This window comes from Malurus melanocephalus, unplaced genomic scaffold, assembly GCF_030028575.1.
Source record: "Malurus melanocephalus ecotype Western Australia unplaced genomic scaffold, MMel_1.1 scaffold_38, whole genome shotgun sequence".
Lineage (NCBI taxonomy): Eukaryota > Metazoa > Chordata > Aves > Passeriformes > Maluridae > Malurus > Malurus melanocephalus.
Genome location: NW_026623270.1, coordinates 2,214,229 through 2,236,895, shown reverse-complemented (window position 1 = coordinate 2,236,895; position 22,667 = coordinate 2,214,229).

The following is a 22,667-nucleotide window of genomic DNA, read 5'->3' as shown; positions in this document are numbered from 1 at the left end:
TAGACACATTAGTCAGTCAAAAGGATAAAGTCTTTACCTCTTTTCTGTAATTTTTTTTTCATTTACTAAGTAGTAGCCAGGCACTTCTAGCTTTGTCAGGGAAGGTGAATTACAGAGTCAATTTCTTTTATTCCTTCCTTCCTTTCCCTTCCTGTCCCCCAAAATGAGAAACAAAATGACTCCTATTAAGGTAACAACAGATAAACCAGACCAAATTGCTTTAGTGCAGTGGTTCAATGTACACTGCTCTGCACAGAWATTGCCTGGTTTATGCTGTTGTTTCCCTTGCATTGGGGAAAAGAATGTAGAGCTTCAGAATGGGGTCTTACAAAAACATGGACTTCTATGGCAGAGCTAAACTGTAAGCTGCCTTCTAAAAGCCATGTATAAATGAACTCTGCAAGAGTTCATATTACAGCTATAAATATAAAAGGGACAGAAAAGGCTTCACCTGACACCCTGASTGGTTTTTCCRAGWGTTACTTTGCATTCCTACAAGTCCMGTGAAAATTCCCAAACGCTGGCCGTCGCCCAGTGATATTTCCCCGYGCCCTGGCTCACCACCTTGGCAGCGTTTGGAGCTCAGTGGTGCACTGTAATTGGTGGTTTTTCTGAGCCCATGAGATGGCCAGTGTCGTCAGGGAGCATTGCTGGGTATGGCAGCCACTTTGAGCCTTGCTCCGAGGCTTTGGCAGCACAGGATACACACACAGGATATACAGTGCTGCACCTTGTGCCTGCACCCCAGCCAGACACGCACCACACAAACTGAATGCTGAAGAAATGGTGCCACCCAAGCCGGTGGCACCTCATCTGGGTGGCAAAGTCCTCAGGTTGGAGATAAGAGAACATTCTGGAAAAGGTTCCCTTTTTGCTCCCATGTGACTTTCTGGACCTGCTTCATAGTTGTTTGCATCACAGCATCAGGTGTTCTGGCATCTGAAAAACTSCTGGCAGGGTGTGCACAGGGTCACTGCAGTGGCACACACCTGATGGTGCTGACACCTCTCAGTTCCTCCCTGCTAGGRTTGCCACAGACCTTGAGGGACACACTCATATGCTTTGAAAAAGTCATTGGGGAGCCACTGAGCAAGGGTGTCCTTGAGATAATCTGAGTATCAYCCTACTGTGGCAACTGTCAGAGCAACAGAGACCATCTGTGAGGTGTCTGCACAGGCCACTACTGCAGCTCAGAGAAGAAAAAAGGGTCACAGACCACATTTGAAATACTTCTTTTGAGATCTCTCACCCCCCTCCACCTCCCTCTGGAGCTTTCTATTTATTTCAAGATGTATTGAGAATCCCAGATTGCTGCAGCCTTTTCACCTTCTCATCAGCCTTGGGGACACAGCAAGGTCTTTTCTGTAACTCCAATCTCCCAAATTCAAAAAAGGATGTTTTTGTTTTTTTTTTAATTTTATTTATTGATTGCACCACACACAGAAGATGAGAAATGCTGTGGATGTGAGGATTCAAGGATTCCTCCCTTGAATATATGTTGTGGGATTAAAAAAAACTCCTCAGTGACTCAAGAGTAGCTTTCTTGATCAGAGAACACAAATGTTCTGGGTTTCCTAAGAAACTTCTGCTTCCACAGCAGCCAGGACTTGAGAAAGAGGTTGTTTCTGTATCACAGGAAGAAAGGCTCCTAAAATTGTCATTAAGGTCAGCATAATCATCCAGGCCAGAAGTGCTTAACATCTTGGGGTTTATCACTAAGTAAACAAGAAGAAATGAGTCACTAGTAGCCCAAACTGTACGAAAAGACCAAAAAGAAAATCCAACCTCAAAAACAAATAAAAGCTTTTCCTTGTGCTCTGTGGTCCTGCTTCAGATATGAGGCTCTGTAAGACTCCATGTAAGTGCAGCTTGTGAGTGACAGAACTTAGAGGACTCAATTAAACCTGCAACACAGGCACAAGCTAAAGGAGAAGGAGAAATGGATAGGATATTTTGATAGACGTGGGGCAACTGTGTCCTCTCCTTTTGGAAGCTATTTTAGTTTGCCTGTGATGCAAACAAGGCAGGATCTGAGATAAAAAGTTCTTCTGTTTCTTCAAAATCAGAGGTTGTTAATGTATAGGAAAAGAGAGCGGGAAAAAATGCAATATGTACCTAGAGGAGCCATTCTTTTTGATGGAAAACAGTAAATAAAGCTATGTTTGGTTTAGGATTAATGAGTCAAAGTGTGTGGGTGCTGGCATACAGATTATTTCTGTGAACATTGGAAARTGGAAGAAGCCTTTGCTTGCACCTGTGATCTTTCACAAGGGAGCAGAGAGCACACAGCTCCCTGCCCTCACTGTCGGGCAGTGCCCAGTGCCAGTGCAGTGTTTTACTTTCCACTGACGATAGAAACACCCCAAGACAATTCTTCACCAGGCAACCAGCAGGAAATACATCTTGGTTTGGTCTGGCCAYGTTACACACATAGTTAATCCCTGTAACTCCCATCACAATTTAAAAACTATGATTTATAGCCCAGGAAGACACTGCCTTGCTATTTCAGCAACCCAATTATTTTTATAGTAGCTGTTACACCAAGACTTGGCTTCCAAACTCTTCTCTGCAGGTCAGACCTGTCCCCACAAGGGCAGGGAGTGTCATTGCTGGCCATGCAGGTGCCAGCAGCGGCACCTGCTAAACACCAGTGCCATTTGCTGGTGCTCCTGCAGGCAGGTGACCGAGTAWTGAGCAGTTCAGCTGGGGACGTGCTTTTGCAAGCTGTGCTCGCTGCTTTCCAGACACCAGTTTGTTACAACTCTTATCTCAAAGTGCCCTACATCAGCAGGGCTGCTCTAGGTTCAAGTGTGACCACAAAGCCCACTGTGGCTGCCTGGGTGCTGGGGTCCAGCTGCAGCCCCCCTGTCCCCCTGTGGGTGTTTGGTCAGTGAACAAGCCTCAGCATGAGCCTGGTCAGCACTTCTGGAGGCAGATGGTCTTGGGACCAGAGCAAACTTTCTCACCTAACTTGCTGACTCAGGGTGCCTCAAGGCAGTGATCTCATGTCCCTTTTCTCTAATCCTTTCTCCCCTTTCAGGAAGCAACTGTTTATTGCTCGTTGGTTGGCAGCTTGGCTACATTGCTGGTTTTGAAATCAAAGCCATCAGCAGGAGTTATGCTCTGTCATTCCTGTGCTGACCTTCAAAATATTCTCAGCTAAGAGCCATCTGTGACTGCAGTCTAGCCAGCCAGTCAGGGATAACATTTCTATTCCATAAGAATTCACAGCAATTTGACATTTATTTTCATTCTGAACTAGAATGAAAACTCAACACACTCAGACTTTCTCTGTCATTGAAATTCTTAATGCTACCTCAAGGAAAATCTTTTTTCATCCGTAACACTGCAGCATTTGATAAGGTAACAGTCTTTGCCTTCAGTAATGCTGAAAAGTTGAAATACAGTGTTGGAAAAAAATTATGAAATATTAATATGTTAAATTTAGTTTAGTGATGCATTTAGATATCTTGACTTCACAATGAAACACAGAAATATCTCTAAATGAGGAATTAATATTTTGAGTGCATCAAGAATAATTGGGAAAATAGAGACAGCAGATTTTAATCTAGTTTTAAAAATGTGGTATTTAACATATTTTTGCAGCATCCTATTTCTTACAAGAGATATTTTTTCTGTCTTCTGTTCCAAAAGTTATGGCTGGTTCCAATAATAAGACGATGTCCTGGTTTAGCTAAATAGAGTTTAGCTAAATAGAGCTAAATAGGTAAATAACTTCCCTTCAGCCACATATATTTCCTTTTGCTGTGGCTTCTGGGACTGTTTCTGGGTGCAGAATGGTGATTGACAGTCTTCTGCTGGACTCTTCAGTTAAGCTCTGTGACAGACTTTCACAGCTCCCTGCTGCAGCATGCAGCCAAATCCCTACCCAGAAAGGTCTCCTAAGTTGTCCTTGTGCWGGCTGTTTGGAAGATCTGTGTGAGCACTGACCCCAGTGCTCTTGTCCCCATCCCCTTACCTTGACTAGCAGCAGTTCTGCTGCTTCTCCTTATCCCATTGCTGCCAATGCTGGCATTTTAAAGAAAAATTTTGGTGCCCCTGTGCCAAGCTTTATATTTAGACACTTAGTGCAGAACGTGTCTGATTTCAGACCCTTGCTCCAGGAAAAAAAAACTTATTAGGCCAGCATTCAGCATTAACCTGCACCCTTTCATAATTAGGCTTTGTTTTGTGCTTCAGAAATTATTACCTTATTCCATGGGTCTCTGTCACACCTGAGGCTGCTCTCCTCTCCTCTCCTTGAGATAGAGAAGCTGGTTGCAATAAAAGGACTTGAACACACCTTTTGCAGGTAAAAACATCCCATGGCCTAGTGGCAAGAGAAGAAAATAGAAATGTCATGGCAGTTTMTCTCTGATGACATCCAGACTGGCTGTCTTTCTGAAAATCCCAGTAGGTTTGTCCATTCTGTTGGACTTTGGGGTAGAAATGTGTAAGATATTGCTAAAGAAGTTGATTTTGGAARGTGATTCTGGGGCATTAGCACTGCCTGCTTTCTGCACCATGGTTAAACATTACAAGGGTGCCCAAAACCTTAGGAGGGTAYTCAGGCTGCTGGACAGATTAATTTKATATAAATTAGCCGTAAAAGGACTTTGGGAAACAATTCAGATACATGAGCTTCCACTCCTGCTGTGGGAGTGAAATTTATGAAATGTTTTCATGCATGATCTCTCATGGTGGGTCTCATTCTATTTGTACCYTTGTGTTTGACAAAATGTTTTAAAAAGAAAACAAAGATGCTGGGTCCTTTTTTTTTGCCATGGAGGTACTAGTATGGTGTCAAGAGGGATAGATCACCACGCTAATGTCAACAATATCTAAAAGAAGGGAAATCTGAGACTAGCTCAGAGCTGTGGCAGACCTCACAGACAACTTATCCAAGCATGAAAGGAGATACCTAATGTTTTCATTGAAGGTAGGATATGACAGTAATAAAAGGCTAAAAACAAATCCAAGAAGAGATTTAGTCTTAGTGAATAAAGTGAGCATCTTTGTTCCTGACTGATACTTAAACCCTTTTGGAATGTGCTTGTGTACTTTATATTAAAAAGTCAATGACTAAAACTCATTCAGGTAAGAYATCTCTCTTTCAAGAGATCTCATTGAGATACTGTAATGTTCTTCCAGCTTGCTCTCACCCTCCAGACCTGTGATCTTCCCCTTGGCCTGACAGTACCTAATCTTGGCCAAGAGACACCTTGCAGTTATTGYCTCTTTCCATGAACCATCTTCTGAGGAAATGGAAGGTGACACCATGTTCTCCTGAGCCTGAAGAGATCTGAAAACACACAGGTTTTTGCATTCCAGGGAARTGCTTTAACCACAAGCATTCAGCACAAGTAGGAGCAACAATATCTCCTCACTGAGGAGCAGCAGAAGGCAGGGCCTATAAAAAACGAAAAGAGATGGCTGTCTGTGCTTGAATGGATGGTTCAGGTGCCTTAAGTTTTGGAAAGTACAGTTTTCCCTTTTCCCTTGACATACTGCTCAGAGTGAGATGCAGGAAAGCWTGCCAATCCCTGTGTGCGACAGTGCTTCAGACAAATCCCACTCTTTGATCTTTGGCTCTTGGCTRTTTTATGGGCTCTGGTGTTGTGTGTCCAGTCTCCCCACCTCTGAACTCTCTATTTGCAGCCCTGGGAAAATAAATGGTTTGGACAAGGCTGTGAATTCCACTCTCAGAGCCAAGACCTTTGGCACTAGAGTGTAACAATGTGTGGTATCATCATGCCTGTATAATCTTTAGTTCATGGAAGTAGAAAAATAGCCTCTGGAAACAAATGCTATCATAAAACAGGTGTGGGAATGGTAATAATTTTTTTTTCCCTGCTTACCAGCAAATCTCAAACTATCATTTCAATTAAGACAAAAGTACAGCAAATATTTGGGCAGAACTCTAAAGGGAAGTCACTGTAAACTCACCATAACCCAAGAAATAATCCTGAGCCCCCATACCCAAACTATTTACTCCCAGGCATAAATCTCTMTCCCAGAATTAGAAATGATGAAAATTCAAAGGAACAAATGTAGTCTTTATCTTTTCACAACTTCTAAGCCATAAACTTTTTCTGACATGAGTTCTCTCTGWTACTTTGGTACAAATCTAGCAGAGTATAATCCTCAAAACAGAATTTTAAAATGAAGAGTAATAATTCAGTATAAATCTTTACTGCTTCTGAAGACAAATTCTGTGTATGGGAGTCACCATTTACAGACYGGACCTTGAACACTTTATCAACCAGTATCATTACAAATATTAAAGYGTTTTCCTGCAGGCTCCATTTTTTGTTCCCCTTTTTCTTGTTTYCTTCTCCTTTGAAATGCTTCATTTTGCACGTATCTCATTGTCAAATGTTTTTAAATTACTTCTGGTGCATATGTTTTACAAGAGGGGAGGATGCCCTGGGCTTCTTCCCGGAAAATGGGAGACTSTGTGTGTGGGGAGGCTGACGCCAGCTCTGCAAACCTTGTAGCTTTGCATTAAAAAAAACTATTTTTTTGAGTAAACAATGGAATCCATTATTTACAGACTGTATTGTAAACATCTGTGGCAGAGATGTCTTCTCATTGTATGCCTGCAATGACAAGGGCAAACCCAGCACAGGAAGGAGGAAGGACCAACCCACTCAACAGAATGAGGCTTATTTGAATTCATTTTAAAGSCACCAACAAACAATCAATGGTTTAGCTGACACAGGACATAAGCAAATAAGAAATATTAGGATACCTACGTGACATTCTGGCTCCATCCAAACAAGCAGGATGTTTGAAATTGGCATTAGAGGTCAAGGCTGAATTTCTAATATTTTTTTCCTAAAAAACCCCAAAAGCAAAACAACTAAAATTGCAGAGCTTGGATTGTAAAAAGAGTGTTTAAACCACGGCTTTCTGATTGATTGAGGTATTTAACACACAGTTTTTAGACACTTTGATAACTAGAGAAAAATGTGAATATTGTGCTGCCTCTAAAAAAGGAAATAAAGTGATTCCTTTATGGCCCTTGGCAAAGGACATTTTGACATTGTTACTGGTTGGCTGAGCTCTTGGCCTTAGGTCATCTGTTGTTTCAACRAGTCATTAGTGCTTTTGGCTTCAGTTGTTTTCATTGCCTTGGAACYGCACTGGGAAGAGGTTGTCCACCATTCTTTGCCATATTGTACCAAAGGCTGTCCTCCAGGAAATCCCCACAAACTCTCTGCTGTGTAGCTCATCCCAGGTCAGAGGCTCCAAAGAATGTTGGGGCAAATGTTTGCTGCCATTTTTTGACAGAAAMCTGAATTTGTAACTCTTTTTTTTCCTCCCCAAAGTACTCCCTACTTCAGCTGTTGAAAAAAACCAGAATTAGAACTCAGGTTTGGTTCTTTCTTTTTTTTTAATAAATTTTGTTTTCACACAGTTAATCAGATACAGTAATCTGTTTTTGCATTGTTGTATCATCAAACCTTTTCCTATGTTGTATTAYCTGTTGTAGAAAATCCCTTTGTGGTCCAAGAAATAGAWAACATCCCCTCTGCCATAACCTTCTTGTCTCTGCTCACACTCCCTTAAGGCTGGCCTGACCACCAGATGTTTTTCACTTTGCTTTAGACAATGCAGACCTCGGTGGAACTGGAGTTACTGCCACCAGCACAGGATGGAAAAAYCTGAATATGCTTCCACAAAATTCCRTCCCAGCTAATGTTTTTATCATAGTTGACACTGYTAARCAAAGCTACCTTTCCCAATGCTCYAGAGAAACAAGTCACAGAATCTAGAATAAATTCTATTTCTTACATTACTAATATCTCACATGTCAGTAGGAAGCTTGTAGGAGGCAGTAGGAGGACAGTCTTCGAGAATACTGCAGACTATGCAACTTTGCCTCAGTCAGAAAAAATGTTAGTGATACTCTGATATCAACAGTTATTAAATGGTGCATGATCATAGACTAAAGCCAAYTTATTACAACTCTAATAAACAGTTATACTTAAAAGAAACTAAGTCAAGAATTTTCCTTCTTCTCATTATCTAGATTTTTTTTCATTTAAAGTTTACCAGTTAGAAACTTGCAAACATCAGTGAATACATTTGAATGAACAAAAAATCGTGTTTCTATATAAATTTCTGTTTCTTGCCATCTTTTATCCAGCAGGGAGTATTCTCTGTGACATCAGCCAGAATGTTGTAAAAATGATGAGGTTAAGGATMTTAGATTTTATCACTCACATTAAGCCACACGCTGTCTTATGAAGAATTCCTCTGTATAGCACTCCAAAGCTAGGACTAATACAAGAGCCTGTGAGATTTATTTGCCAAACTTCTAATGATTTTTTYCCCTTTCTTGCTGATTTTTTAAGGTAAAGATGCTTACCAGAGTGGCTTGATTTACTAAACACAGATGATTACCTGCAGAGCTATGTGTGTCACAAGTGAACATGCTTGCTCTGTGCTTCTTTGGAATAACTGTCATGACAGGGGTGGATCTTGCCTGAAACTGTTAGCCAAGAACAATTAACTGCCTAAATGAAAAAAGGGCAAGAAAATTTATAACTTTTTTTCAGAACGATRGTGATTTTTTTTCACTCATATAGCAGGAATAATTTCTATGCTAATGATACATAAATTTGCAAATCTCCTTCAAAGATTAACATTAATGTATAATATAATGAACTTGAAGTGAAAACTGAGGAACATGATGTTCTTTGGCCCTCTCTATATGTGCATTTCTCACCTTAAAATTAAAGACACTAATTATGATAGTTTCAGTCTAATTTAATACATTGTTTTCTCAAGCATAACCAAGTGATCCAATTTTCAAGGTAGCCTAGGATAGGCACTTGCCTAAGMCTAACCTAGCAGTCCTTGAGAGCAAATTAAGAAATGTCAGACTAACCTCAGCTTTGTAGTGCGGAAAGAAAAGAAGGATTTTGCTTTAAGGGCTTAGGAATCATTAGAATAACAGAACCAACATGGTTGGAAAAAGTCTCCAAGAACATCAAATCCAGCCAYTAACCTAACAATGCCAGGTCCTTGTTTTAGYTATATTTGTGAAGAGCACAAGCTTACTGTCACTGAGGTGAAGAAAACTTTGACRCAGACTACATCTAGCAGATGCACTGTAGAATTAAATAAGCCCAGGTCATGTTTGTTTGGAGCTGAAAACTGGGATGAGAAGCTCACATTTACTACTGAAAGCCACTTTATACAAACCAAAAGTCAGTCTTAGTATGAGATCTAATGAGGGACATTTAAGGACAAAAACCCCTATTTTAAAAAAGATGGAGCAATGGAATTAGTGTCMTGCTTCACCTTTCACGAAGTTTTCAGCTCAGATCTGATGGAAAATGCCATTCCTACTATGTCTYGTTGCTGCACAAGGACARACATTTTTCAGGCCCCTTTCTGCAGCTGACTCACATTCTAGYTGCTTGGTTTTCATCCTTAATGTCAGATTCATAATAACATCATTAATAACATTAATTCATTATCCTATGGAAGTAGATTTCAATCCAGTAGAGGCAGCATCAGGAGGCATATGGCAAGTAGCCTGCAGCAAACTAATCTGCTGACAAACCTCTCTTATCTCTCAGTGCTTTGACTTTGCCGATGTCTTTTGTTTTTATCCAGCACTTCAACATTTCACTTCCATTACGTGTGTTTAGAGGAGAGTAGGCTTCGATAACGTTTTCTCTGAAATTAAATCCCACTGCTTTCATTCCAGAAGTGAAAATCCCTCCTAGAAATTCTTTCCACCCTCCGAGTGCCCTTTATAGGTACCCTGCGGCTACAACCCTATGGTAACACAGACCCCGTGCGTTTCAGCTCAGCTGTTCAAACACGCGGATGACCTGGGCAGTTAACACTCACTCAATCCTTTTCATCTGTCCCGCTTCAGCTCTTTGGAAACAGCATTTCATTTTCTCCACGTTTGAATCAGGGCAAGATAGAATATCTTCATCGCAACGCATCATCTCTGAGAAAAACACTTATAATTGTTAAGGAWATGAAGCAAACAAGCAAGCAAGTGTTGACAGGCACACGTAATGCAAAAGTTTAGTGTCACTGTGTTGGAACACAGCTGCCTGAAAGAGAGAGGAAAGAGCAGGGCTCTTCTTACTTGAAGTTCCAGTATTAGAATATCTCAAGGTCAGACACAGTATCTTTAGAGCAAATATACTTCTTTTGCGAATATACTTCTTTTGCATTTTGAGCCCACCTGCAAATGATTCAGAAAGCATTTCAAAACTTGAAATTTGTAAAGCTTTCTTAATTCCCTGACTGTACAATATAAAGAATTTTTCAATGTTATTCTATTGAAAAATGTGACACTGTGCACACAGACTGATCATCCATTTCACTTACTAGTCCTTTGCAAAGGCAAAAGGGGATGAAATGAGAAATATGAGTCCGGTTAACAGGACAGTTGAAACTGAACTTGCCCAGAAATCCAAGTTCATGAAGGAGGGACAAGAAGGAAAAAAACACCCCAAAGAATTTTCAAAGAACTTTTCAAAGAACTTTTCTATTCAAAATACCAACACGATCAATGAACTCAGATTGCAAAACCAGTTTTGCAGATGATGTTTTTCACCTGTCTTTGCACAGCGTATTGTCACTGTGTTTTTAGTGTATCATCTACCGCCTGGAGCTTCATGAACTGGAGAGATGTGCTATCATAACAAAACTCTGCTGTGATCTGTTTCATCACWGTCACATTTCTCCCCACATGTGGCTGCTTTTCAGTGGTTCATAAAAGCAAATCATGCACACAGAGGTTAAAACTACATGTTGTTGTCTGATAAAAAGCACTGAACAAAGCCAAGCAAGCCATAATATCTGTGTTATTAGAAGCTTTATGTCACTTTTTCCAGTCAGATGTGCCTGATCGAATGTCCATCCAAGATTATAGCAAGATTSCCATTGATTTAGTGGATACTGGATCAGCCCAAAACTCACAACAGAAGGAAGTAAAGAAAAGAGACTACAGTCAAGTAGTGTGCAGAGTTTACTCTCAATGATTCACAGAAGTAGAGGTGCTGAGGGCTTCCTGGAGTTTCTTCAGCCATGAAAGCTTCAACATATGAGGAAGTGAGGGAGCTGGGTCTGTCATCCTCTACTTTGTCTGCCAAGTGGGTGTAACCATYAGACAGAGGCCCCGAGACACTGCCCTCCTGTGCCTTCCAACACAGATTCAGAGGGAATGTGGGGACATGCAATCTCCTGAAATATGTGGCATCTTGCAGCTAGGCTGCCTCCTGGAGAGGATGGAAAGGGAATTTCAATTGTAGAGTCCAAGGCCTCACATTTTCTTAGGAAGAAAGCATGTGGATGGAATAGATACCATCACTAGTATTGGAGTCAGGGAGAGGGAGGCTTTGGACACGATTCTCAAGCCATGTCCCAGGGGAGACCTTGGAGCACACATAGAGCCATTCCAAGGCAGGGATTGGGTGAGGGAGGTAGTTATTGAGAAAAGGCATCTACAAAGTAAGGGTAGTCTTGTGAGCAGCTCAATGTTAGGTTTGTAAATCTGAAATTTGTCTGAYGGCTTTCATCTTAGACATGACCTTCTAAACTCATGTTCTCCTAAGAGTTGCCCAAATTCAGTGGACAGCCCTGGTGGCTTGGTGCTCCTGGTCAAACCTTTAAATGATTCTCAAAAGACAAACTGGAGACCAGTCTTACTCAATGTGGATTTATTATACTCAAGCACATCTCAAATCCCCAAAGTGGCATGTTTAGCCTGTGTGATCCATCAAACTGTTCATTAGACAGTTTTCCTCTTCAAAACTCACAGGTGCATTTATGTGAGATGGAGTATCTTACACAGCAGGAGGTGATATTGAAGGGTAGATYTCAGATCAGCCTTGTGTTAATAATTTATGTAGAATCTCCTTTCAAAAATGTTATTTTCTGCTGTCTATGGCAACTCTGTGCCTTCTTCCTAAATCTGTGATTTCACCAGCATTCCTTGAGTCACCCCCTTTCTCAGCTTTTTTACATTGCTCAGAGGTAGCCAGGAAAATGATGGGGGGAAAAGGACACCTCTTTTTTCTCTTATCAAAATAGCCAAAATGGTATTTAGTGCTGATTGTGATATTAYCAGTAGGAATAATGAAAAGATATGCAAAAGAGCTACAGGCTACWGATGTAGATATCCCTCACTTCATCCTATGCATAACTGCCTGAGAGCTCTTAACTAAAGTCTCTTTTTTCTTGTGCAAGCTGCTGTGAAGATTGCCCAAGCTCTGACTGAAGATACAATCTGAGCACAGTGACTGCTGCATTCCCAGGAACAATGACAAAGTTTTAAGATGACAAATTCGAATGCTTTTATCTGAAGGCAGAATCTGACTTTCAGTATCTTGATCCCAGGTGATGTATTAAAGAGAAAGCATCAACATAACCTCAATTGCCCATTGTGACTTTGTGTACCCCGCAAGCAGAAACCTTACCTTTTCACCTGTCACTGAAAATGATTTGATATGGAAATAAGGCTGGAAYTCCACAGTGCCATTGTCACTGTTATTCACGATGACTTCAATGACTATTGCCATAATAAACATCAGTCAAATACCAAGTGCCTGCTCCTGATGGATTGCTTCATTAACTAATAATTGCAGGCCATTACCAGCTTGACCCTGTAGGGTGGGTGCTCTCTCCCCTTCAAAGCAGGTCTCAAGTAATCACCTGGCTGCTAGTGAAAAAAMCATTACTGCTATTTTTAGAACTTTCTTCAGAAGTTCAGAAAGTTTCTTGCAGTGCACTTTTAAAATTTTAATTTAATTTAATTTTTTTTTAAATCCTCCAGTTTTAAGAATAAGTGTACTGAGGTGTATGTGTGTGCCTGTGTGAGTGTGTCCCTGTACTGCTCTGGGGATGATAGTTCTATACTGTGCCTAAYTGACCCTAACACTTTAGGGTCATCTGAAGATTCTTTTATGCCACTGGTCCAACAATAAGTTGGTTTAGTTGAAAACCATACTCTAAACGTTCACAAAAATATATAATCCTTTCAAAATACCAATAAGTATTCAAGAGAATTAGAAGTATTCTAATTGAAAGCAAACCATTGGTCTCACAACACCAAAAAGTCCTTCTGTGACTGTAATCACTCTGTAATATGGTCTGCAGTTCTTGCAGAGCTGGAGGGATGGCTGGAAACCAGCAAATTAAGAAAGCAAATGGGTCCACAGGTATTGCCCAGATATTCCAAACTCTCTTGGCTGACATATATGCCGTTCCTGTCCAAGGGTCAGAGAATAATTCASCACTTATTACCCTGAAGCCAGACCAGGACACACACAGGACACGTTGTTCTTCTTTAGAATTTCCTCACTACCCTGTACAGTCCCAGTCTGTCTGTCCCAGCTCTTCCTGTTCCTGAACCACGCAGCTCCTCCGAGTCCCAAACAAAGGATGCTCAATGTGAATAAAAAGATACGCAGATAACGATATCTTTAAATATTTGCTGTGGGTGGGATTTTCTTCACCATCTGATACAGGGGAAAACCAGATAAGGCACAGTTGCCTAAACCAAATGTCCTTAGCAGATACATGGCAGTCAGCAGAAAGGCTCTGATTCTAAGAGTCAGAAGAAAACAAATGGGGRCAAAGGGGATGAGTAAAGGCAAGCCCCTGATAACAGTCACAGAGTTTAATGCCAGATCATGTATCTGATATCCATTTTTTGCTGTTGTAATAGCTCCATGAAAAGCATTTTAGTGCTTTAAGGAACATCCAAGTGGCACGTGATTGCTAAGAGGACCCAGGAAGAATGGGGCTGAAGGATGGGGAGATYAATGGAAAGGTAAAACATGTGGAAAACCCAAATGCCTATCTCAGCATAAACACAACTACCATGAGCCCTTCTACCTTTTAAATTGCCCACAATTGCTAGATGTTAAATGCTTGTGGAAGCAGTCCCACACTGGTTTTATTTTGCATAATTAAAGGAAGTTTACGCTCTAACTCCTTCATCTGTGGTGGTGTCACAAACCRCTGAAACTCTAAGAGCAAATTATGCAAAGTGGAGGCATGACACAGCTTCCTGATCTGGTCATTTTGTGCTYAGAAGATATACACATACATTTAAGTGCCATGTGTGAGGAACAGCTCAGGCTGGAATGTCATCCTAAAMTTGCCTAATTAGTCAGTTAAAGTCGTTCAATGTGTTTGACCCCAAACTTCCTCAAGAGTTCCCACCATTGATCAGAAGGAGGTAGTCACAGACACAGGAAGTAATCATCTTACCAAAACAAACCCACCTTAGAATTTGACAGTTTCATAAGTTACTTGTGCCTCACAGCCCTGAAAAATAATTGCAAAAGCACATTGATGAAGAGATTCAAGCCGTTAAGTATTTTTAATTATCAGTTTAAAATAGATTCATTGTGTCTTCATGTTACTTCATGCCTCGTGTTTTCACCCACATAACTAACTTCCTGAATTTGATTATGCTGTCATTATTTTCTCCCTGGGGCTGAGTTAGAGCAAATCAAAATAGCTAGAGAAGTTCTCACAGTGTGAACCCAATGAGTGGTTAACAACTGGAGAGCCTCTATTTGTCTGGGTCCTACTGCGGTCTAGGAACTGTATTGAAAACAGCTATTGAAACAAAATGAAAGCTCTTAACAAGATGATGTTGAATTTTCCCATGTGATTGCCTAATTTGTCTGGGTTGCTACTACACAATCCAATACTATAGAAGTTGATGTATAGTCTCATTTACCCTTATGGCTTTCACCCTTTGTAGTCTGCATTTAATACAATTTAATGGTCAAGCTACATAGCCCGGTGGATCTTGGTGTACTTGCAGTAATTTTATTAGAGCCTCCAAATGTTATGGGCCCTTTTCAGATTTCCATGGTGARCCATGATGTGAATGAGAGCCACATGAGCTGAGGGCATCCAGACAGAGATACTCAGTTGCAGGTAAAACAGATCAGGAATAAAAAATACCTGAAAATAGTATCTATATTCATAGTCAACCTGAAAAAAAGTAATGAACTTTTGTCTTGTTTTCTCTCTAGTTAGGACTGTGTCTTCTTGGAAAAAGTTGCTCCTTKTAGCCCTTAGGCTTCCTTTGGGCACCACAGGGTTCATCATAGAGCCAGTGCAAAGCTGAGGTTAGGTTTGATGTGAGCACAGCCTTGCTAACAATTAGCAGCCACAACCTAAAGGTGAAAGAAAAAAACATAAAGAAAAAGACCCGTTGTTTTCTGGGCTTGTACAAATTACTTTTCTGCCAAGAGCAGGTAAGAACCTGYATTTGAACATGGCAGTTCAATGCCCTGCCTGCCCACAGTGACTGGGAAGCTGTTTTTCTCCAGCAGAGGATGATCCTCTGGAAAAAYTCTTTGTGGCTCTACGCTCGAGTGCTGCTTCCAAGGGCTGAGTGGTGACTGGAGCTACGTCAGTAGGCAGGAAGTGGGGAAGCCAAAACACCCCAGAAGCAATTCAAATGCCTGTGCAGAGGCATCTGAGGTCATTTATGATCATGCCACTTCACCTTCTGCTGTTGCTTCCGAAGGGTCAGCACATGAGCCATAGCTGAGTTTGTCTCCTTCGTACTTTCAGGTCTGGACACCTGGATTGCTCTGCTCATGTTGTGATTGTCCCAAATGGAAAAAGTTACTCTTCTCACTGACTTTCATTTTGTGTCTGCATTCTTTCAAAAAATAAACCCAGCACAGACACAAAGATCATAACCCTGGTCCTTTCACCCTGGCATCCTCTCTGCCTTCCAGGGGCTACCAGAGAGGTCCCAAAGCCTGAGGAGATTATTCTCATCTTCACCACAGAGCCCTTATTACCTACTCGGGAATTGCAACATTGTCTTTAAATTTGTTCTTTATACTCAGCAGAGAAGGAACAGCTGTCTCTGCTTTTTTGATGATGCTCCTGACATATGATTGGAAATTTGAAAAGGTGAACAAAGTTTGTCAGTTCTGTGAAAAAGTTTTCTTGCTTTACATGGAGTATGGGAGCACAGCATTTTTGCAAAAGAATATTTCAAATCTGATGAAAATTATCTATTTCATAGGAAGAAAGATGCAAAAAAGAGTGGTTGGTTCAAARTGAAATTGAGAAAGGAAAACATTTTCATTTCATTTCAGCTCACAATGTCAATTTATTATTCAAAGGACATGTTGTAACAGCATTCCTTCCATCCAGACAAAACAGTTCACTCTGTTTTTCTTCTAGTTATTCCACTTCCCATATCTTGATCATTTGTCTAAAAAACAAATACCTAAAGACAACAACTGTGTAAAATTTATTAGGTAGCTTAGGGAGCCATTCTGGATTTTGTTCACATTCCACTTTAACAGTGACTGAAACTGATGGGGATTTAACTAGTAATCTCAACAGGAACAAGACCACATCATTTTGATGGAAATGTCATGACCTTCTTCCATAAACTTGTCCATGTAGAATTTGGTTTGTTTTTTTTGTTTTTTTTTCAGGCTGTGTATGCATATGAAACCTATTCCAAGAAAGAGAGAGGCTAGAAGRGTTTCATTTTCTTTTCAGTAAAGGCTGAGCTAAGGAGACTCTCTGTAAACTAATGTGGGATGGGATTCACTTCAGTTTTCAGACTCCTGCAGACTGAAGTCTGTATCACAGCAGCAGTGTTCTCAGCACTAACGAGTACAGAGAAAATAAAGGTGTCGGTTTTGCTGTCTATATGCAGAAGCAGAAAACGATCTTGCATCGAAAGCATTCAAGGATTAAGGGCACCTTTTGTATGAAATGGGTTTTTATACAGATTCATAAATCCTGGTTACTTAAAAAAAAAAAAATCCAGTTTTGATGATCTGGCAAGTTTAATAAATTATTATGTGCATTGCAGCAAAACCTGTATCTAGTTGCAGTGTTAAAGAGTTGAACATCCCTCATGTGAGAAGCAGGAAGACAGCTGCCACTTACTGCCYTCATACACACAGCACCACTGGGATTCCAGAGCTCTGACCTCAAGATCTTATTTTCTGGGAGGAGAAGGTGTTTCAGATGTTACACTTGATTTTTCTGGAGTGTAAGAGGTGCCTGTGGTGACTTTGCCATCTGCACAGCTATGCAAAAGTGAAAGAAGAAAGGGGCCTAAGTTGCAGAAGGTAGGTAGAAGAGAACCAGGACTGTAAAGAATTTCTGGCTTTGAAGTATAATAAACACAGCTAACTGAAAGGTGAATCATACAGATTCATTTAGCTTGGAAAAGACCTCTAGCTGATTATCACCTTGTGGATTAGTCCATGGCACTAAGTGCCCTATCAGCCATTTCTTAAACACCCCCAGGGATGGTGAATCCATCATCTCCCTAGGCAACCTGTCCCAATACTTAAGAACAGTTTCCTTCCATGAAGAAATTCTTCCTCGCGTCTAGCCTGAACCTTCCCTGGCACAGCTTGAGGCTATGGGAGAAGAGGTCAGTCCCCACCCTGCTACATCACCTTTCAGGTAGTTATAAAGAGTGATAAGGTCTCTTCTGAACATCCTTTCCTTGAGAATAAACACCCCCAGGTCCCTCAGCAGCTCTGCTCTAGATCCTTCACCACCTTTGTTTCCCTTCTCTGGATATGCTYCAGGACCCCAATGTCTTCCTAAAGAAAAGGGTCCTGGAGCTCAAATGAGGGAGGGGAGGATCTGTTATGGGTTTCCCTGTGTGTAGCTCTTCATGACCTCATGTGCTCCAGTTCCTACAGGTGTTACCTGAATGATGACTCACAAATGATGACTCTCCTCTTTCTGACCTTTTGCCTACTGCACAGTCTCATTTTCTTGGTTGTCAAGCAACATTTACTACAGATGTCCAAAAATAGAACTAAAACAATTCTACTACTCTTTTCCACCACAGCAGACCTAAATGCTGATTTCCTCTCCAACTACATTTCTAGCTGTTTTGCTTCGTATATTCTCATATCTCCAGGCAGACTGCCTGCTTGGGATCTTGGYCCTCCTGGGTGTTTCACCACTCATTTTCTCATTGTGGGTGCTTCCCTCCATTTTCTCATAAAGTATGCCCCTTTCCTTTTACTGTTCAAATACTTCTTTAAATGGGTTTAATTATACACACACATCCCCATACACATACCCCATGTTRCACTTATTTGTAGTGAACTGCTACTCTTGTCTTTGCACTTCACTGCATTTGATGGCAARTGCCTTCAGGCAATTTTGAGTGCAAGAACATTGTTGCAAATTCCAAATTGAACAGTTACAACTTTACTTTCCTGGATTGCCAAAATGTATTTGCTGCTGAAACACAAGACTTTCTTCCCCTTGATTCACTGTTTCGAATCTTCCTGTTTTCTCGGACAATACAGGAGCTCAGAGATCAGAACTTTTCCCTTGAATCTGGTTCTTACATGTAAGTTTCAGAAGAAAAATAACAGGTTTCTTTAAGGTACGGAAGTGTTTGGTTCAATGCCTCATTTAGCAGCATGGGCAAGTCTATAACCTGTGTTGTTCTATGAACAATAATACATTAGTYACAGAAGACATCAGCAGTTTCTTAAGGCAACACATTTCCTTGGACTTCTAACATTAGCCCCTCCCTGYGCATTTTGCAACTATTTCCTCTTCCTCTACAGGGTGATTGACCCTTTGTACATTTTAGGTATTCTCATTAAGGGCATTATTGAACCCATATCTAAAATAACGTTAGAACAAAAGACTTCCCAAGAGATTCCAACTGTTCTGGCATGGAGCACATGACCCTAAGTAATTCTGCACTCCCTGCTTGGAGACACTGTGCACCGTGCAAATGTCCTGCTGGCAGGCTTTTCAGAAYGAGGTACCAAATTACCCCTTCAAATCAATGTGCATATAGTCTCCCTTTCATTTTCACWGAGATTAATTGCTATTTTTAAATGCCAAATCCAGAGAACTGTTCYAAGTCTCAGAGCATTCCATTCTCACTCTCCTCTTGCCAGCGTAGGTGGCTCATCTGCTGACACAGACAGTGCCCACTGCTGCAAGGTATCTCCCTGCATTATCACAGGGGAAGTTTGGGCTAAGTGGAGGAAGAGAGTTTGCAGAACTGCTGAAAATCAGCCTGGCACTAGTTTTTGTGAAAGGAGGGCCATGTCTAGAGGAGGTTTTATTGACTTGAGGCCTGCATTAAATACCTCTCCTCCGAGCACTGAGGATTTAATCAGCTTGAGCTTGATTTGCCACTCAAATAGCAAAAAGAGCTCCCTAAACACGTTCACGGAACAACAGCCATTTGGGTGKGGTGTGTGTGTGGAGACAGAGTATAAAACAACTTGGGAAAACTGGGTATGTGGAAATAGCTTTCAAAGACACAATTATTCACCATCATGCTCTGCCTTCTGCCCTGTCTGTTGTATTGGACCCAGTGTAGCTGTTAGATCAGCAACGACAATGATCTTTACAATAATATGTCTACTATATCTGGAGAACCATCAAAATCACTGAATTATGGCAGCAATGAAATCAAAATAAATCAGGAATGAATCTGTGCACTGTACTGCCCACTTCCCATTCTCTTGTCCTRGCTACACCTACTGTAAACACAGTGTAAACAGCAATAATCCTTATTTATAGCAGCAATAACCCTGATTAAAATACAGAACAAAATGTTCATGGGAACCCAATCAGGTCATCTCTCTGTCCACAGAGAAGCAGTTTACTGAAGGCAAAGGAGTAAATACTCTTTCCTCAAAGACCATTCGTGTCTACTCCTTAATGAAAAAGAGAAATATTTCTTCAATGTGTGTGCTAAGCAAGTGGATCACCCACACTTGGCAGTGGTACATAAGGACCAAGTGAGAACATCCTGTCTGGTACAACCTGTACTCGCTGCTCATCCATAGACCTGTCTTCTATAAAGATGAGACTGTGCATGTCTCTATTTCCATCTTTGCCCACACCAGGAGTGCGTGTTTGGAATGGGTCTCCCTCAGACATCTCCATATGCTGCATACTATGATATTGTAAATTATCTTGGGTTGCATAAACTGGACTCCCGGAGATGGGCCCTGGCTCTCTGTGGATATCCTGTCCCTGGGACCAAACCAGAGACAGTATCTAGTGAAAAACTTGCAGAAGTTTCGTCCTCCTTTTGACCGCTGTGTGAGTCTGAAATAAGATGGAGTGATTTGCCCCCTGGAAGTTCCTATTCTCCTCAATTCACTATGCAGGCAGCTGAGGTTGCCTGCCTCCAACACAGATGATTGACTTGACTGACATATAAAGCTGGGAAAGATGAATCCCACCCTAGGCATTGAATTCAAGACAAAATTAAATGCTCCTCTTTCTTTCAAACACACAGCAGAGAGGCTTAATAAATCTTCCTGTCCCTCATGGTTGTCTGAATCCTGTGGTCTCATCCCATAGGAAGAAAAATCACCTCTCTAAAATGTGAGGAATGGCAAGCTTCACATTGAAAACAGCTGGATGTTTTTTGCTCCAGGATGTGACAGTGGATAATATTCATTCTGCAAAAACTGGCRTTGCTCCCAAGTCTCCAGCCCCGACCTTTGGCCAGTTTGCATCGCTGCACAGACCTGTTGACTCGAAGCTTTGTTATCAGCAGCAGGCCAAGCACAGCACTGTCGTAAAACACCCCACCATAAAAAACACATACAACAGTCCAAGCCTACAATGGTTTAAAAAATTCCATGAGAGTGCAGRCAAGGCCCCAAGAGGACACTAAAGGCACTTTGCAGACTCTGCAGGCTCCTTGGGGCAGTCAAAGCTGGAAGAGGCATGGCCACTTGGGTACATTGGCACATTTTKTCTCCACAACAGCTTTTCTTTGTCCTCCTCCATACATTTTTCACTGTTCTGACTGTCTCATACTGTATTATTTTTAATGCTTTCCATTCTGCAGGGAGGATTATATCTATCAAAAGCGACAGGCAAGGTCACAGACATTTTCTGGGTTTTTTTGAGTGTATACTCCTCAGATCGGTCGACTTGTTACTGCAATTGCTCTGTTACTGCAATTGCTCTTTTTCTGCAATTTCTCTTCTTTGCTACCTCCCTCTATGCTGCTTTTATCCTGTTGCTCGGCATTTATGGTCATAGCATTTAACTGTGCATAGAAAAAAAAAAAAAAAAGAAAAGGAGGGGAAAAAAGCAGCTGTAATACTCAAAATCTAACAACATCTGTCTCATGTGAGTTGACACTGAAAAAAAAGTGTATTGATTGACCTGCTCTAGTCAAGACAACATAGTTTTATAAGAGAATTCTCAGTCAAAATCACAGTCAAGATTTCCTACTGTGGTTTGCCATGTTAAAGTATTAATATGTTCATCAGGTCAAATTCTCATATACTCTACTGCACTTTGCTTTTAGAGCCTGTGGAAGAAACAAGGTATAAATGCATTTCCAATGCTGAGTTCAAGGCTCTGACTGACTCTMATTTTCTAAAGAATCTAAGGAATACTTTCCTAGTTGAACTTGGGTACTTCCCATTCATTGCTGAAATCTATGTCATGGCACAAATGTGTCAGGTGGTTGGAATTGTTTTAATGTCACAACAAATGGTGCAGTGACAGCGTTCATTTGTCTCACTTCTTCATAGGAAAAATACTTATTTCACAGAGCCCAGAAATCCTCCTCCTTTTTCCAGAGGAGCCAGAGTGTGAGAATGAGTTAGGCTTTTTTTCTAGAAGAGGAGTGGCCATCCATTCTGGTTTTGTGTGTCAGCTTCCTCACATGAACAAATAACCTCTTTCATGCAGCAGCTTTTTTCTCTGCTGCAGAGATGGCACATTGTAGGTGTATTACTGKTCATCTCTCTCTCTCTTTATGTTTTTCCTTCCACTGTGCTACCTGGCTTTTTTCTTTACCTTGCAAAGCATAAGCAGGAGTACTGCCCTGCTTTTTACTTGGAAAAACTGAGTTATCCTATGGTAAAGGCTAATGTTACAACACTGAAGAGGTTTATTATCCCTCTGGCATCTGGCAGGGCAAAGGCAGAATGGTAGGGAGTGAGCAGAAATAAGTGAGGAAACGGGAGAAATGGGAACATCCACTGTCCCTGAGGACTTCCAGCCTGGCACTTATTGCAGCCTGGAAATGCCAAAAACCTCTTCTTCTCTGGGATATTGGCTCCCCACTGGCCAAAGCCTACATGGACTGTAATTCTACATCTTTCAGTGAAATTATTCTATATAAACTCAGCTATATGTTTTCCTGGATTGGAGAGTTCCCTATTAATAATGCTCACAAGATGATGGTGCAAATCTTCTAGGAACACTCAGTGATGTGAAGAATGCTTTAGCTTTCAGCTGGCCTAAAGCTATAAAACATACTAYTATTTCACACTAGCACTAAGTACACAGTCTAATTCACAGTCGTTCACAAGCAAAACCAAGGAAATTAAAAGCAAGCAGTTGCAAACAAGAGGATTAGTGTTCCACTACATATGATTKTCTCTCTTTGCTTGTGCACCCTTCAGAGTTTATGGTCCAAGAGATAACTAAATCTTTTCAGTACACTCCAGGTCACTAAACTTGTACTTAGAACACAATTTTGATAAAATACTGCACACAATTTTGCTGTAACTAGCTTCTATGAACTATGGGCTCCTTTTTTTTTCCCCCCCAGTTGCAGGTATTTGTTTTCTGACTGCTCATCTGACCATGCAGTAAATTCAACTGGTATTTTGATGGTTCATCTGTGGTGTGGATTT